General features: G+C 35.0%; 1 protein-coding gene and 1 long non-coding RNA gene across 4 annotated transcripts in view; one reads left to right on the top strand and one right to left on the bottom strand.

Annotated features, from left to right (window-relative positions):
* The window catches only part of LOC126759599 (zwei Ig domain protein zig-8), a 596,656-nt gene that overhangs the window by 327,911 nt on the left and 252,076 nt on the right, over nt 1–16,669 (top strand). The gene's annotated exons all lie outside the window — the stretch shown is intronic.
* The window catches only part of LOC126759603 (uncharacterized), a 236,870-nt gene that overhangs the window by 7,990 nt on the left and 212,211 nt on the right, over nt 1–16,669 (bottom strand). Inside the window, exon 3 of the long non-coding RNA XR_007667026.1 lies at nt 2,063–2,112. This is a non-coding gene — a long non-coding RNA (uncharacterized LOC126759603). The remainder of the gene's footprint in view (nt 1–2,062; nt 2,113–16,669) is intronic.

Genomic DNA, 16,669 nt, shown 5'->3' with positions numbered 1-16,669 from the left:
CGGAAATGTTGTCTTCCAAAGCTGGAATAGTTGCTGGCTTATTTCTGTAGACTTTAGACTTGACGTAGCCCCACAAAAAATAGTCTAAAGGCGTTAAATCGCATGATCTTGGTGGCCAACTTACGGGTCCATTTCTTGAGATGAATTGTTCTCCGAAGTTTTCCCTCAAAATGGCCATAGAATCGCGAGCTGTGTGGCATGTAGCGCCATCTTGTTGAAACCACATGTCAACCAAGTTCAGTTCTTCCATTTTTGGCAACAAAAAGTTTGTTAGCATCGAACGATAGCGATCGCCATTCACCGTAACGTTGCGTCCAACAGCATCTTTGAAAAAATACGGTCCAATGATTCCACCAGCGTACAAACCACACCAAACAGTGCATTTTTCGGGATGCATGGGCAGTTGGCCACCAAGATCATGCGATTTAACGCCTTTAGACTATTTTTGGGGCTACGTCAAGTCTAAAGTCTACAGAAATAAGCCAGCAACTATTCCAGCTTTGGAAGACAACATTTCCGAAGAAATTCGGGCTATTCCGGCCGAAATGCTCGAAAAAGTTGCCCAAAATTGGACTTTCCGAATGGACCACCTAAGACGCAGCCGCGGTCAACATTTAAATGAAATTATCTTCAAAACGTGAACCAATCTAACGTTTCAAATAAAGAACCGATGAGATTTTGCAAATTTTATGCGTTTTTTTTTTAAAAAAAGTTATCAAGCTCTTAAAAAATCACCCGATACTTACAATTGGAGCGATCATCCCCGAGCCATTGTAGTGACGTCAATTCATCCTTAAAAAGTCTTTATTTGGTGTGCTTTATGGGCAGAGAGAATAATTGGTGCATAATTCCTAAAAAATGATGCCGATCATAATGTTGCAGTCAATGACTTTTTCGTGCCTGAATTGGAGGACTCAGATGTAAGCGACCTTTGGTTTCAACAAGACGGCGCTACATGTCATACAGCCAAAGAAACAATCAATTTATTGAGGTAATCTTGTGGTGAGCGAGTTAATTTTTACCAGAAGTAAAAATGAGTCAAAAGAATATAGTATTTTGAGCTGAACCGAAATGTGTACTCTTTGTTTATACTCTTAAGACTAACTTATTACATGGTTCTTACTTCTATTTATACTAACTATTATGTTTACTTATTATAATACTAGTTGATAGTTTGTTTAAATACAGATTATATTATTTGTTTACGTTTGTTTACATATAATGGGTTGTCAAAAAAGTCTTGCGGTATTTTAATTGAATTTTTTTTTTTTATTGAAATTGAAATGAATTTTTGATGACACATGCCCAGCTCTTGACCGATGTTACGGCTGCTACTATGCCGGTCTCTTTCGACCAATTTAGCGATTTTATCGCAATTTTCGACGACAGGCCTTCCGAAGCGTGGCGCATCTTCGACCACCTCTACACCAGAACGAAAACGTTGAAACCATCGTTGTGCGGTGGAAATGGAAACTGTATCGGGTCCATAAACTGCACAAATTTTATTGGCGGCTTGAGATGCATTTTTGCCTTTATCGTAGTAGTACTGTAAAATATGCCGTATTTTCTCTTTATTTTGCTCCATGTTTGCGACGCTATAACTCACGAACGACTTAAAAGAAACACAATCAATCAAACACTTGTTAGCGCGTGAAATGAGCTTTCCAAAAAGGTATAGCATGACCCGATGCGACGAATAAAACTAGAACTACGCGCTTTCAGCACCAACTAGCGAAAATACCTTTTTTTGCCAACTTAATATATTATTTGCTTAAATACATTTGCTTTGATTTAAGATAAGGTTGTTGTGGTATTCAAGCTCAATGTTGTTTTGAGACTTATTTGTTTGGTGTAGTGATAGTGCATTTCAATTGTTTCAACTCAAGGTTGCTTCTGCATTCTTTCATTTACTGAAAAAAAAGGTTGTTTTGATGTTTGTTAATATTATAAGGAATACATTCCTTAACTAGCGCATTATTCTACGTCGTACTGCGGTACGGCCTGTGTCATGACTTTAGCAATGCTATATTATTTTTTGTGAGGTTATGAGAAGGTCACTTACTTGTCTTCGTTGATAGGCTTGAGGCGCCTTATTGGCTATATACGGCTTTACTGCAAAAATAGTGTAAAATTTTGCTTCTCAAATGGAATTTATTATTATTTCTTCTTGAAAAACTCATACTTAAAAACATCTCTTAGATTAACACCAATCTATTCCTATATTTTTCTGGTTGTTTGAAAACTACACTTTTAAGTCATTTTACTTGTTATTTTTACTCCTTAACATAATTTAGTAAATAGTGTTATAATTTAAAATCCCTCTTATTTTTTATTAGGCTTTATTTTTAATATGTAACACACACACACCTCAATTAACTATTCAAAATAGCAGAGAATACCCTGCAGCTAAGCAACACAACAATTTCATCATCGCCATATATTTCGCATGACTATTACCTAACAACAAACACAAACAAAAAAGTGAAGTTAGATCTAAAGTCGAAAACTTTTCCGCTTTGTAATACCGCAATTACACGTGTTTGGCGAACTGGTCGCGGATATTTTGAATTACAAGCAAATATATATACATATATATGTATATTATATACGCAGCGAGAAGCAAAATGGAAATCAATTTGGAATTCATTTAATTTTCGGAAAATTACGCGGTCAAAGCGCCAAATGCTTCGACTATTGTCATGGTAACGGCAGAGCGTGTGGTGTATTGAATGTGTGTGATGTTGCATCGATGAGATCTAATGCGGTGATGGCGACCGCAACCAGCGCTTATTTGACTAGCGTTGACTTTTGTTGTTTGCCATTATTTATACTCAGATATACGAAATGTAAGAACACATCCATAGTTTTGTAGTCAACTTGTTGCTACGGCGACTGCACTGCGGCCTGCCGTGCATGCGAAATGCTGCGGTTGACGATGAATTCACCTAAATACTTCTGATTACATGATTTATTCGATTATGATGATTTGCATGAAAACATGTATATAACGGGCTACAAAAGTTTTCTTTAAATAAAACAAACATGGGTTGGGATATCAATGAAATTCTTTATTAATGTGAAAGTACATTCGATGCCATTTTTCTCGAACTCGATTTATTTTGCATGGCCACCACGTGCACGCTTGCAGAAGTCCAGACGCTGAACACAACTTTCGACGGTTTTTAATCGTCCGATACTGCTGCAATTTCACGTTCGTTATTCGTACGAAGTTCTTCAGTCGTCGCTGGCTTGTTGGCATAGACCATACATTTGAAGTAGCTTCACAGGAAATAATCTAATGGCGTCAAACTGCACAACCGAGGCGGCTAAATGACTGGGCCATTTCGTGAGATAACACATTCACCAAACATGGTTTTCAATAAATCGATTGTGACATTCGTTGTGTGGGCGCCACAAGTCTTGTTGGAACCACATATTGTCCAAGTCCATATTATCCAATTTGGACTAAAAATATTCGTTTTATCATTGATTCCCATTCACAATAACGTGGATCTCGAAAATTTATCACGACATGTAAGAGACTAAGATTGATTGTCTCCTTTTGAATTTTACAAATATTTGGTAGACAATTTCTCCTTAAAACCATTTTTCTCGAAACACTTATTCGGAGACAAATAAGCCCCTAAATATTAAATGTGTTTTGCATGTTCTCAATAATGTTATTTTCGCAGACCAGAAACAAACAATTTTGTGGTGAAGTTCAACTTAAAAAAAAGTTCCGAAATTTTGTCAATATTTGATTTTTCCTTCGACTGTAAGCCATTGTCCTGATAGTTTCCTTCAGAGAGAATTTTTCTTAGGTTTAAAGAACTGAGAACATAGTAATGACTGCAGCAGTCGAGCATGCTTTGTAACGTTATAAAATGACAGCCTTTAGGGTTCAAGTAACTTAATTATAAAGTTTTTATCACAGCAAATGGACTCATGAGACATTAGAACAAGCTTTTAAGCTTTGCTTTATATTTTTGAATATTCACCAATTTTCCAATTTTTGCATTCTTTACATACATCAAAGTTTATGTTTGCACCTTCGCTGCATAGATATTCTCATGTGCACCATAGCAACCAGAATTTTGGTTATCTATCGGCACAGGCGAACTTGGCAAGCGCACAATCGCATGCATCCATATTCATATGCATGTACATACTTACATATATGGGAACGCATGACCACAACTTGATTTTTGAGTAGTTTACATTGGAGAGAAGTGCAAAAGTTAAAAGTGTGGCTACGGCAAATGAACAACTAACCCACAAGGCTAACAAGCAGAACAAATGCTGTATTTGACTTTGCAATTAACTTCATGCTACTTTTATCAACATTTCCACCTTCGCTTTATATGTATACAGGTGAGTAATGTGCATATCTAACAGGTTACTCATTGCTACGGCTATAATTTGAAGCTAGGGGGGATGCTCCTTGTGCTATACTTGCGGGAATAACTTCTGAAATTACATATACATATACAAACTACTTTTCATAGTTCTAGTTCTTAAGAACCTTCTTCAAAACCAAGGAAAAGTGGCTTTGTATCAGTTTGCTTGAATACAATTTTCTCTTCAAAATAGTTAACCACAATTGGGGATCCATATAAATATTTATATTTCAGGCCCTGTTCGTTCACGGACTTCTGAACTGCCTCTTCTTTTGAGGGCGGGATTTGACAATTACAGGGACTCGTGTTCTAGCTATCTCCACACAGCACTAAATTAATGTTGATCCCACCAGAGAATACCTGTTTTCATATCCGGTTTGCATGTCAAATATAAAATAGTTTTAACACTCATTTAAATACATCTGAATCGTTATGGGTTTTAAGGGTATTTTAACGTTCTTACAAAAAGGGTGGTTGGCTTGCGTAAGAACACAGCAGCTGAAGATATCGTTCCTGCAGAAACAATAAGCTGTTTTGATTTTAAAATAACTTCTATGGTTTTGTGCGTATGTCGTCGTTGACACGCTCTATCTTCTCAGGTTTCTATTTCGCATCTCCTTAATATAACTTTGCTCCCACTTACATCTCTTAAACTTTCTGAAAAATAGTTAAGGGAATGAAGAAAATGTTGTTTTATACTGATTATTCAAACATAAACTTGTAAAGCTTTGAACATTTCTTTCACGATTTGTTTGTGATTGGGGTCTTTGATATTACCTAAAACATTCTTTATCAGCTCTTAAAGGGAATCCACCTTTTTCATTGGGGATCCATCACAGTTGTGATGCACTGTGGTTCAGCCATGAGCCATCGAAATTAAGATCCAACCAAAACACTTTCCTTTAATTTCGCCTCCAAGAAACCTTGAAACTTTGACACCACTTCTAGTGCTATACAAATTGCTTCATCAGCCACAGCTTTATGTGAAGCAGTGTTAGAAGAAATTTATGAGTAGGCACCAAGACTTTATCAATTTTTGTTATTTTTGTCAACTTTGGGATCAAAACTTTTTGGTCTAGTGATTTGATCCCTCCTTACTATCCTATAAGCACCAAAACTGAACTTGGTAAGCCCGGACCTTTAATCAATCAACATATCCAATATTTTTAAATCTTGCTCTTCATATTTAAATTTGCAAAGAACCATGTAGGTTTCCTTGAGATTTGCGGAATGGCTGTTAATTACGGAAGATTACAAGCAGATAGTAGAACTGCTTTAAGCTTACTTTTAGAAGAACCAATGGAAATTCGCCACTGTGTTGGGTAGTATGAGATCTTAAATGTACAATAAACTAACTGGCTCTCTTGGGAAAAGTAGGAATATAACTGCTTTTCACTAAGTCTAAGCCAAGAGGAAGATACTCCTGATATAAGTAAGTTCCCGCTTTTAAGCCTTGATCTTGCTTTTTTGGGAAAATTCATTCATTTACCAAATCATTCAGCTCTCCGTGGGAAAACAATTTTAGACTACTGTCATCTTCAAATTCAAAACTTGCTTTCCATTGGGTTCAGATACAAAACCGTCTTCGTTCGAATTTGGTATGTCTTTCAACTTAGCAGGAGCCTTGTGCAAAACACCAATTTGTATTAATTTTACTTTATAATATTTAGTTTAATTCTTCTGCTTTATTGGCGTACACACCGCTTACGCGGTTAAAGCAGAGTTTGCAACAATCAAGTCAGTTATTTTCTGTTCATTGGGGGCGTTGTTTTACGTCCCAACACACAACCATGGGGACAGATAGTTCGCCTTCTGACTTTAGCTCGCCTACAAACGGATGTTTTTTGACTACCCTGAGGACACTTTGTCTGAGACCGGAAGTCGTGAGTGGCTTCAGCGATATTTGAAAGAATCGGTTCTGGCCACTCCCAAATGAATGGCGCTCAGAGAACTTTCCTCACTTTCGTGAATATCTATACATGACTCTATCCTCCATTTAGTTGAGTTACTAAGGTTTAAGTAAAGAAGTTAAAGCCGCCTATGTCTGGTGAATGTTAGGCTTGAGTTGGGCTTTAGACTAAGCAAAATTGAATATAACCAAGCTACGAATTGGAAAGCATAGTTGTATAGCATTAATTTAGTAATTTTTAAAAACAAAATTTTCACTTATCTAAAAAGTGAACCAACAATTTTTAAGAAGCTAATCGTTTTAAAACGGTTTTAAGAATTTTAAATATAGATACATTTTTAATAGTGTTGCCAACTTAAAAAAAAATATTTTTGTAAAATATATTTTACGTTCAAAATATCATATTCTTATAATATACCAGAAGCTGCAAGCAATTTATTTATTATTATTTTTTTTTTGTAGTTTTAACAACATACAAGTTCCACTGTAGAAACTCCCGGCATTTTGCCAGCAATGTGTGGTTAATAAAAACTTCCTTCTACGTTACTAAAATGTTATTTGAAAGTTTCGTAATTAAATAGAATTAACACGCATACGTGCACACGCCAGAACATCGAAATTCCAATGCAGAATACACGAAAATGGAGTCAAAAATATGCAAACGCACACACGTGTGCATATTATTACAACAGAGGGGTTGAATTTCACTCATGAGAGGGTGCGATTGTATTATGAACGAATATTTGCACTAATGAAGAGACATCACGTGTAGAAATAGTTGGTAAAGTAGTGGTTTTATGCTTTTTTTACAAAAAAAAATAATTTCCTACTTGGAGGAAAATTTTTAAATATGAAGAGATTGCAGGAAAATTTAAATTAGATTTTTTTAAATATTTTTTAAATTGCATTTTTTTAAATTCTTTTCGCTATATTGAAAATTTAAAATAAAAAAAAATATTTCTCACTTCATGGAGATGTTCCACATTATCTGCTATAAATTATGGCATGCCTGCGGCGAGAGTACCATATACTTACAAACATACATACATATGTATGTACACACAATATGCGTTTGCGTATCAACAGATTTGCATAATTGTCTACTAATATATTATCATAAGTGAAATGTGTAAACAAAATCTTGTTTTGATTTCCACAATAAATTACGAACTATGCAAATGACAGCGTGTTGATGCGCAATCTCACTAACCCATGTCGGTAAACAAAGCTGGCGTTTTGGTATTCAAATCGAAAGCACACGTTGCTGAATCTCAGCCAAAGAAAATAGTAAAAAATACTACTAACGGATCCTTGTTTTTGTATCTGTGGTTGAAAAAATAAAATCTTCATTTGAAGAAGACGCCTGCTCTGAACTAAGAGTGCGGCAAGGTGACAAAACACGCGCCAACTAAAATAAATAGCACGACAAATAGAAATCATAATAAAAACAACAAATTTATTTAGACAAAAGTAGCGGTAAATCCCACTTGGCGCTGCATGTTGATTTCTGGCGAAAAGCATAGACTGCGGCAAGCGCGTGGAAAATACACCGCCAGTGCTCAATTTTTATTATTTTGCTTCTATTTTTCTTTCTTTTCCTTCTTGTCCTGCTTTAATGCGATGCTTGTGCGCAATTGTGGCTCACTTGAGGCACTCTTGAGATGCAAAAGTACAAATACTAGTATTATTGTAGAAATTCACATTAGGTTGGCACTTTGTAGCACCAAATGTGGCCTAAATTTTTTTGGACAATTCGAAGATATTTTTCTATCATTTATTATCTATTATCTGCGTATATTGTGTTCTGTAGATGATTTCACTCCATTTACGATAAATATATTTACATTATAATTAGTTTGCTAAATCCTTACGCTTTTTGCTTAATCCGGTCAGTAGTGAAAGATCAACTCAACATTTAACGTGTTTTATGTTCCTAAGAAGAATTTTAAGTAAGAATTTTTTACAGACTATATAGTCCTTCGAATCCCCTATACTGAATGGGTCGACCCCTTTTTCTAATACATGCATACATATATAACATATGTTCCGGTATGAAGTGAGCGTGAAGAAACATGTGTGTTCGTAGAAAATATTTTTTGTGAACAAACCTTAATTTTTTTCTGTTTAGTTGGCATAACATCTGTCAAATATATTCAACAACCTTATAGTCACTAAGCAAACAACATAATACTTTTTCATTGCGTTGAAAATGTTAAACTTTGTTCTGAAAAGTGATAATTTTCGGGAAGCATTAATTTATTGTTTCCATATAAAGAAAAGTTCTGCAGAGTCGCATAGAATGTTTCCCGATATGGGAATCATGTTCTGTCAGAACTAACCTACAAAAGATGGTTTCAACAGTTCGGAGATAGAGATTTTGATGTGAGAAATAAAGAACGTGAAATACCACCAACAAAGTTTCAAAACGCCGAACTGCGAGCAATATTGAATGAAGATGATACTTTCAGTTAAAATCAAATAGCCGTCCTGTTAAAGCTATGCAACAACCAATTCCAAACCCTTTGAAAGCTATGGGAAAGATCCAAAAGATCCTAATATATGGAGAATGAAAGACAAGCGGAAAACGGAGAAAACACTTGTGAAATTTTGCATCGAATTATCACCGGCGATGAAAAATGGTTTTGAATTAAGTATTCTAAACGGAGAAAATCATGGGTTAATCAAGGACAACCAAGAACATCGACTTCAAAAACAGATCGATTTGGTTAGAGGGCAATGTGCTGTGTTTAGTGTAATGAGAAGGGTGTGGTATATTATACACTTCTAAAACCTGGTGAAGCTGTTAATGTCGTGCAGACAACAAATGATCAGTATGAATCATGCATTGAACGAAAAACGACCAGAATGGGCTAGAAGATACGGCAAAGTACTTTTGTTACACGGCAAAGAACCTGCACATAAAGTAAAATCGGTTGAGGATACAATAAAAGTACTTGGCTGGAGGTAGCTACCCGACCCGCCGTTTTCACTAGACTTTTCCTTTCCGATTACCATTTGTTTTCATTGATGGGATACGCATTGGCTGAGCAGCACTTCGATTCTTACGCAGAATTAGAAACTTGGGTGTCTATTTGGTTTGCTTCAAAAGTTGAACAGTAAGTGCTATCATAATTTACCCGATTAGATGACCTCTCTTCTCGAAGTGACAATTTAGAAGCCATGCATATATTTTAAATATTTTAAATTTTTATTTAGGAGGAGGAAGTTTTGAGAAAAAAATATTTAGATAGACTTTTGTATCTAAGTATAATGGGAGGTGAAAAAGACAATTGGGTATACTGTGGTTAGAGAACATCGGACCTAAAGGGATTTTCCGAGTATAAATACTGAAAAATGCTGTCCGCTATATAAACTCTTTTGTGTATCCGCAAATATTTTGTTACTTTGGGGAAAAGTTTTAAACAAGCTTAGAAAACTAAATATTTGTGAAATATTATTTAGATTTTGTAATTTGCAATTTTCAAATTTTGCAAGAAATATGAAATAATAATCTGTTAAGTAACAAACTGCTTTAGTAATCAAGACATTGTGGTTCTAAAGTACATAAAAGGGGCATCCCTATTGTACATACATATGTACATATATACAAAGAAGCACGTATTGAATTTGAATGCAGAATAATGAAAATACGACAATCTTGTATATATATATATATATATGTACATTTATATATATGGTGTATGTGTATGAATGAATACACCATATATATAAATGTAGGTATATATATACAATATATATATGATCTATAAATTAAAAATAGAAAATATAATAAGCTAAATAGCAAAATCCGGGGTTGGCGGTAGAACACTTATATATATACATACATACATATGTATATGCAAATTTGTTTGTAAATAAACCATTACCCAAATGACACATTTCCGTATTGGCTTCTGATATTGGTTGGGCTGGGTGCTGCACAATTTAATTGAAGTATAGGACGGCAGCCAGTTTCCTTTTGTTTTTTCTAGTATATCTGTAAATTTATTTACAAGTCATATATAAATAAATACATTAATTATTTAATTCAAGTAAATAAATATTATTTTGGAGTTTTACTGCCACTGTATACTGCGGCGGGTATATAATTAGCAATGTTTTTTCGGAAAAAATCTCGTTTTAAGAAAAATTTATCTTTTTTGGCGAGTTCTTTTTCCCTTGACTATTCATAAATTCGTTTACTACTCTACTTTGCTTATAAACTGGTGCTCTTGCGTTGCTCTTTTTGAAAATTTGAGATTGTTTCTAATACGATATAGAAAGTAATTGTCGAAAATATCAACAAAATAATGGCATCGTAGAGTGCAAACGTTATACCATAATATAACTATAGTTTTCTTTGATTATATAACGTTATACTATAATATAACTATAGCTTTCTTTGATTGCCCAGAAGCTAAACATTTCACAAAAAAACCACACGAGTTAAGGCAACGATTCTCATAGACAGAATTTTCATCAGCGAATCGCTACTGAATCGCAGAAAAAATGATCTATTGCGAAAGCGGATGGTTACTGGTGATGAAAAGCTTGTCATTTATGCCATCAAGTCAAGTTAAAATAGTCGGAATGTTTTGCTGTGTGCTCGGTCGAATTGTTACGGAATAATCTTCTATGAGACCCTGTGGCCACTCACTAAATTCGTTTCTGTCCTGTCAACAGTTGGACGGTCTCAAGGAAACAATCAGCCAGAAGAGGACAGCTTTTGGCTATGTGGAGGGCATTGCGTTCCATCAGAGCAATGTCAGGTCATATACAACGATAGAGAATATCTCGGAAATCTTTGGAATCTGCAATTGATTACTACCTGTTCGTGTCTGTGGTGAACGATTTTGCTGATAATCGAAGCTTCTGAAAATCGATTGTCCTTATTTTTTAACAAGAGAGAATAAGATTTATATTTATATTTGAGTAATATTATGAAGTTACCCTCACAATGTCAACAGCTTATCGAACAGAACGGTACATATTTGATATTTTTTAATAGATCTCCACTTTACACATATTTCATAAGTAAAATAATAACACAGGTCAACACGATTTTTGGGTCTGACATCTACATTTTAAATTTTAGTTTCTCCTATGAAAAAATAAGGAAAAACATTATTTTTACGGTTAAAGTTTGCTTTCGTAGAAATTAGAGCAATTTTTCGATTTTTAAGCAGAAATGACTGATTTTTATATTTTTTCTACAATTTCACTATAGATTATAATTAGAAAACTTTTTTTTAGATACAAGAGTCGTTTTTATTCAAGATGTGTGATAAACAATAATATATACATAAATGTAAAATAACAAGAAATTACTGTCTAAAAGTGCATATTTTTATACTCTCGCAACAAAGTTGCTAAGGAGAGTATTATAGTTTTGTTCACATAACGGTTGTTTGTAAGTCCTAAAACTAAAAGTGTCAGATATAGGGTTATATATACCAAAGTGATCAGGGTGACGAGTAGAGTTGAAATCCGGATGTCTGTCTGTCCGTCCGTCCGTCTGTCCGTCCGTCCGTCCGTGCAAGCTGTAACTTGAGTAAAAACTGAGATATCATGATGAAACTTGGTACACGTATTTCTTGGCTCCATAAGAAGGTTAAGTTCGAAGATGGGCAAAATCGGCCCACTGCCACGCCCATAAAATGGCGGAAACCGAAAACCTATAAAGTGTCATAACTAAGCCATAAATAAAGATATTAAAGTAAAATTTGGCAAAACGGATCGCATTAGGGAGGGGCATATTTGGACGTAATTTTTTTGGAAAAGTGGGCGTGGCCCCGCCCCCTACTAAGTTTTTGTACATATCTCGGAAACTACTATAGCTATGTCAACCAAACTCTATAGAGTCGTTTTCTTTAGGCATTTCCATATACAGTTAAAAAATTGAAGAAATCGGATAATAACCACGCCCACCTCCCATACAAAGGTTATGTTGAAAATCACTAAAAGTGCGTTAACGGACTTACAAAAAACGTCAGAAACACAAAATTTTACGGAAGAAGTGGCAGAAGGAAGCTGCACCCAGCCTTTTTTAAAAATTGAAAGTGGGCGTGGCCTCGCCCACTTATGTACCAAAAACCATATCTCAGGAACTACTAGACCAATTTCAACGAAATTCGGTATATAATATTTTCTTCACACCCTGATGACATGTACGAAATATGGGTGAAATCGGTTCACAACCACGCCTTCTTCCAATATAACGCTATTTTGAATTCCATCTGATGCCTTTTCTGTATACATTAGGAACCAATGATGATAGCGGAATAAAACTTTACACAAATATGGTATTTGAAAAATATGTAAATGACGGATAATGAAATCTCGATTATCACTTTATCATGCGAGAGTATAAAATGTTCGGTGACACCCGAACTTAGCCCTTCCTTACTTGTTTGTATTTCTTTTATGCTCATATGAGCTCTCTCGTATTAAACCCCAAATATACTTATCGATGTAGATCAGCCAAAAGCAAACTTAAAGAACTAAAGATTAATATTCAAGTGTTTTTCAATGTCTAGAATCAAAATCAAAGCATTAGAACAGAAACCCAAAAAAAAATATTTTTTTTGTTGACCTGTGTAATTCGTTTGTGTCAACAAAACGAAAAAACTTACGTAATTTTTTTCATTTCACCGATTTTTCTGTGCCTCTTTGTAAATAGAATTTTCACTGTCTATTTCGCATTTTCTCTTTGACAACTGCTCGCTTGCCAATACTAGTGAAATTCGGCTTATACGTATGAGTATATTCCAATACACTTCAGTATCCACCAATATGCTATTGAATTAAATTTTAATGCCAAAAATCAAAAGGCTCGTTCAACAGTGTGGTTGATTGTTGCTAACATGCATACTGGTGACTTACACCGAAAATTCTATTTACCATTGTTATTATTGGGTGACGTACATCTATGATCCGGGCTTGTTCATTGGTTGGTCGTTTGGTCAGTCGTTCCGTTAGTTGGAGCAACAGGCGAAGGACGCAACCCAGCAACATGGTCATTAAAATAAATTAAAGCTCGTTGTCATGTCGATTTACGTAAACCAAAAACAAACTAACAACTGAATGCAGAAATAAATAAATAAAATAACTGCGAATTTTCAATACAAAACCCAACAATGGATGTGTGTTGGTGTGCCTTAAATGGCGGATTTCGGTGTTTGGTGCATTTTTAATTGCGTGTTACAATCACTGCTGCATTATCAATGTTGTTATTGTTATTTGTTATTGTTGTTGGGTGCTGATGCGCTTTTCTGTGCTAGATTTAATTAATATTATACCACTGCAGCGGATTTACATGTCATTTTGCATGCGCATAAAAGTAGTCGAGCACAACCCAGTAGGACATTTTTTGACTCATTATGTATACTATTTATGCTAGTTAAAAAATTTAAAATTTGTATAAAGCATATTTTGATGAAATAAAATTTCCATGTGATTATTGATTATGGGAATCAAAAAAAAAATTAAAATATAAAAATAAACTCTTTAAAATTTTTATGTATAGAAATTTCTTGGCATATAAAGGTTGACGGCTTGAAATTCTCCCTGCAGCGGGAAATAATTTTAAACTGTCCCTAAGCAGAGAATATTAAATTTGCCCTGAAACTTAAATACCCAGAATTAAACTGAGGAGGCCTTATAAATTTATAAATGGTCAACTCATCACGATCTATTTGTCTGTACACGCGCACTAGCCTCGGTTTTGAGGTGTCGATTCGGATTTTTACAAATGTTTTTTCTCGATAAGGAGCTTCTTAACTGCCGGAACCGCCGATATTGGACAAGTGTAGCAACGAACATTAAACTGACCGAATCTAGTTCTTGTGTGAAAGACTTTGTATTTGACAGGTATTATTACTATATTTAGCATAGATTATTAGCCACGGAATTGCTACAATCGGAGAACTACAAGTATATCATATAGCTGCCCTGCAAACTGATCGATCAAAATTAAGCTATAAAATTGCGGCAGCGATAGGTTTTTTAGCTTCGGTGTAGATGAAGTTAATGCTTTTTCTGTAAAATTTATTAATTGATTCTCCCAAAATCGATTGTATAGAATACGCATTTAACTTTCGTGTTTACACGAGCCTTTCCATATAAATAATTTGGTTCACCTTCTGTGAAACACTAATTTCGGATGTAATGAGCACTGATGTTTGACTGGTTTTAGTGTCTGTTATGCGGCATATTTTCTAACTCAACATGTAGTATTAGTTTTTGGGTACTCGCCATTGACAAGCTTCGTGGTTGATTTATTTACGTTTGTGATGGTCAAAACTACACATCATTATTGCGTAATGTATCAGATTAAATATGTAAATGGTTGTATTGGGTTTTTGAAATTCTATTTTGTTGACCTTATTTAGTTATGCAAGCTTATTGTGTACATTTTAGGCCATCATTTTCACACTTATAATATCAGATTGATAACGGCTTTGAAACTAATTATATGAAACATACTGATCAAGTTGGTAAGGCCCATTACATAAAGATAAGCATTACATAAATATAATTTATTAATTGCTAAAAATTTAAGCTTATATTTAGAACAGTTACAGTCATCCGTTTTACTTGAAAAACTTGCTGTCATTTGAAGGTAATTTCATAAATCTACTCTTATAGAAACGCTCACCCAACTTTGGCATTCAATTTTCCCAAGCTTCTGCTGAGACCAGCTTTATATTATATCCATATATATGAATATGTAGTATCAACTAGTAACTAGATTGAACTAAAGGGCGATCTATATCCATGTTCCCTACTTTTTAAAGAAAAAACACAGAAACTTCAAATTTAATGTGGAATATTTATTATCATTCAAAAGAACATTCTTTGGCATATACTTTTCGAAGATGATTTGCTCCAAGTTCTGAATCGAAGCGGGATTGTACGCATGCCGAGAGCTTCCATTTCAGTCATCAAATAGTCGGTTATCATGTCGCGATAACAGTCGCCATTGACTATTACGATCGCACCGGCATCATTTTTTGAAGATATATGAACCGATGATTTCATTGAATCTCTTTATGTTGCTCCTTGTCCCAATTGCAACAACTTTTCTTGTTTACATACCCATTCAACCAAAAATTGGCCTCATTGCTGAACAAAATTTGGCTCGGAAACGGCGGATATTTTTTGAACTAAGAGCCTATAGAACGTGGCAATATCGCTTTGGAAAGTCGAGCGACTTCAATTTAAGATTTTGATATAAAATGGGTCAGCTAGTTCCATATGTCAGTCCAAGTTGCTGCGAACGGCGCCGAATCGACTCTACACGGTCTTCGTGTGCACTCTCAGCTACGGCGTCTATATTTTCTTCACTGCGTACTTGGCGGGGTTTTTTTCGAACAAATACTTGTACAAGGAGCGTTCCAAAGTAAACGGGACTTTTTGAATCTAGTGCCCCCTGATGGCGCCATCTATAAGTCGACTGGCGTTAGAATCTGCTATCTTTATCTATTGTCCAGTGTGAATTTCATGACATTTCATTGATTGGAAGTGAAGTTATTGCGTTTTAAGTGTCAGTATGTTTGTGTTATCGGTGCGAAAATGAGCTTTGAATAAAGAGCCAACATTAAATTTGGATTTAAAATTGGTAAAACTTTTACCGAAACGTTTTAGTTGATGAAACAAGTTTATGGAGATGATTGCATATCCCGAGCAGAGTGCACGAGTGGTTTCAACGTTTTCAAAGTGGTCGTGAGGACATAAATGACGATCAACATGTAGGTCAATTAAAATCGCTGGAAATTCCATCGAAACTGAGCGTTAATTCATCAAAAGTCTGCCGAAATCATCATTGAAATTCATGAAAATGGTATTTAACATTTCCAAAACATCGATTTATCGCATTTTGATCGAACATTTGGGCTTACGAAAGGTGTGTGCACGGTTTGCTCCGCCCAAATTGACTGACGACCACAAACTGCTCAGAAGCCAACACGCTTGTGACCGATTATTTGACCAAAAATCACATTTTAACCATTAACCACTCCCCGTATTCACCTGATAAGGCGACTTCTTCCTTTTCGGAAAAATGCATTTGCCCATGAAGGAAAAGCGTTATGCAGACGTAGAAGCCATTCAAAAGGCTTATTATCAAAAAGCTGTATTGAAGCAGAAGGAGACTATTTTGAATAAAATAAATTGATTTTGCTGAAAAAAAACATTTGTTTTGTTTTTTTTTAAGTCTTGTTTTCTTTGGAATGCACCTTGTATTATCCCATAATTAATGCTGGTTTTCAAGATGGGTGATGGTGTTGATGTTGCCAATAGATATACGCTCAGGCCAATTATCTTGACCATAAATTGAGAGAAGCGCGCAGAACACTTTATTTAT

Source organism: Bactrocera neohumeralis, chromosome 5, assembly GCF_024586455.1.
Source record: "Bactrocera neohumeralis isolate Rockhampton chromosome 5, APGP_CSIRO_Bneo_wtdbg2-racon-allhic-juicebox.fasta_v2, whole genome shotgun sequence".
NCBI classification, from domain to species: Eukaryota; Metazoa; Arthropoda; class Insecta; order Diptera; family Tephritidae; genus Bactrocera; species Bactrocera neohumeralis.
This window is presented reverse-complemented; position numbering and strand designations above follow the sequence as displayed.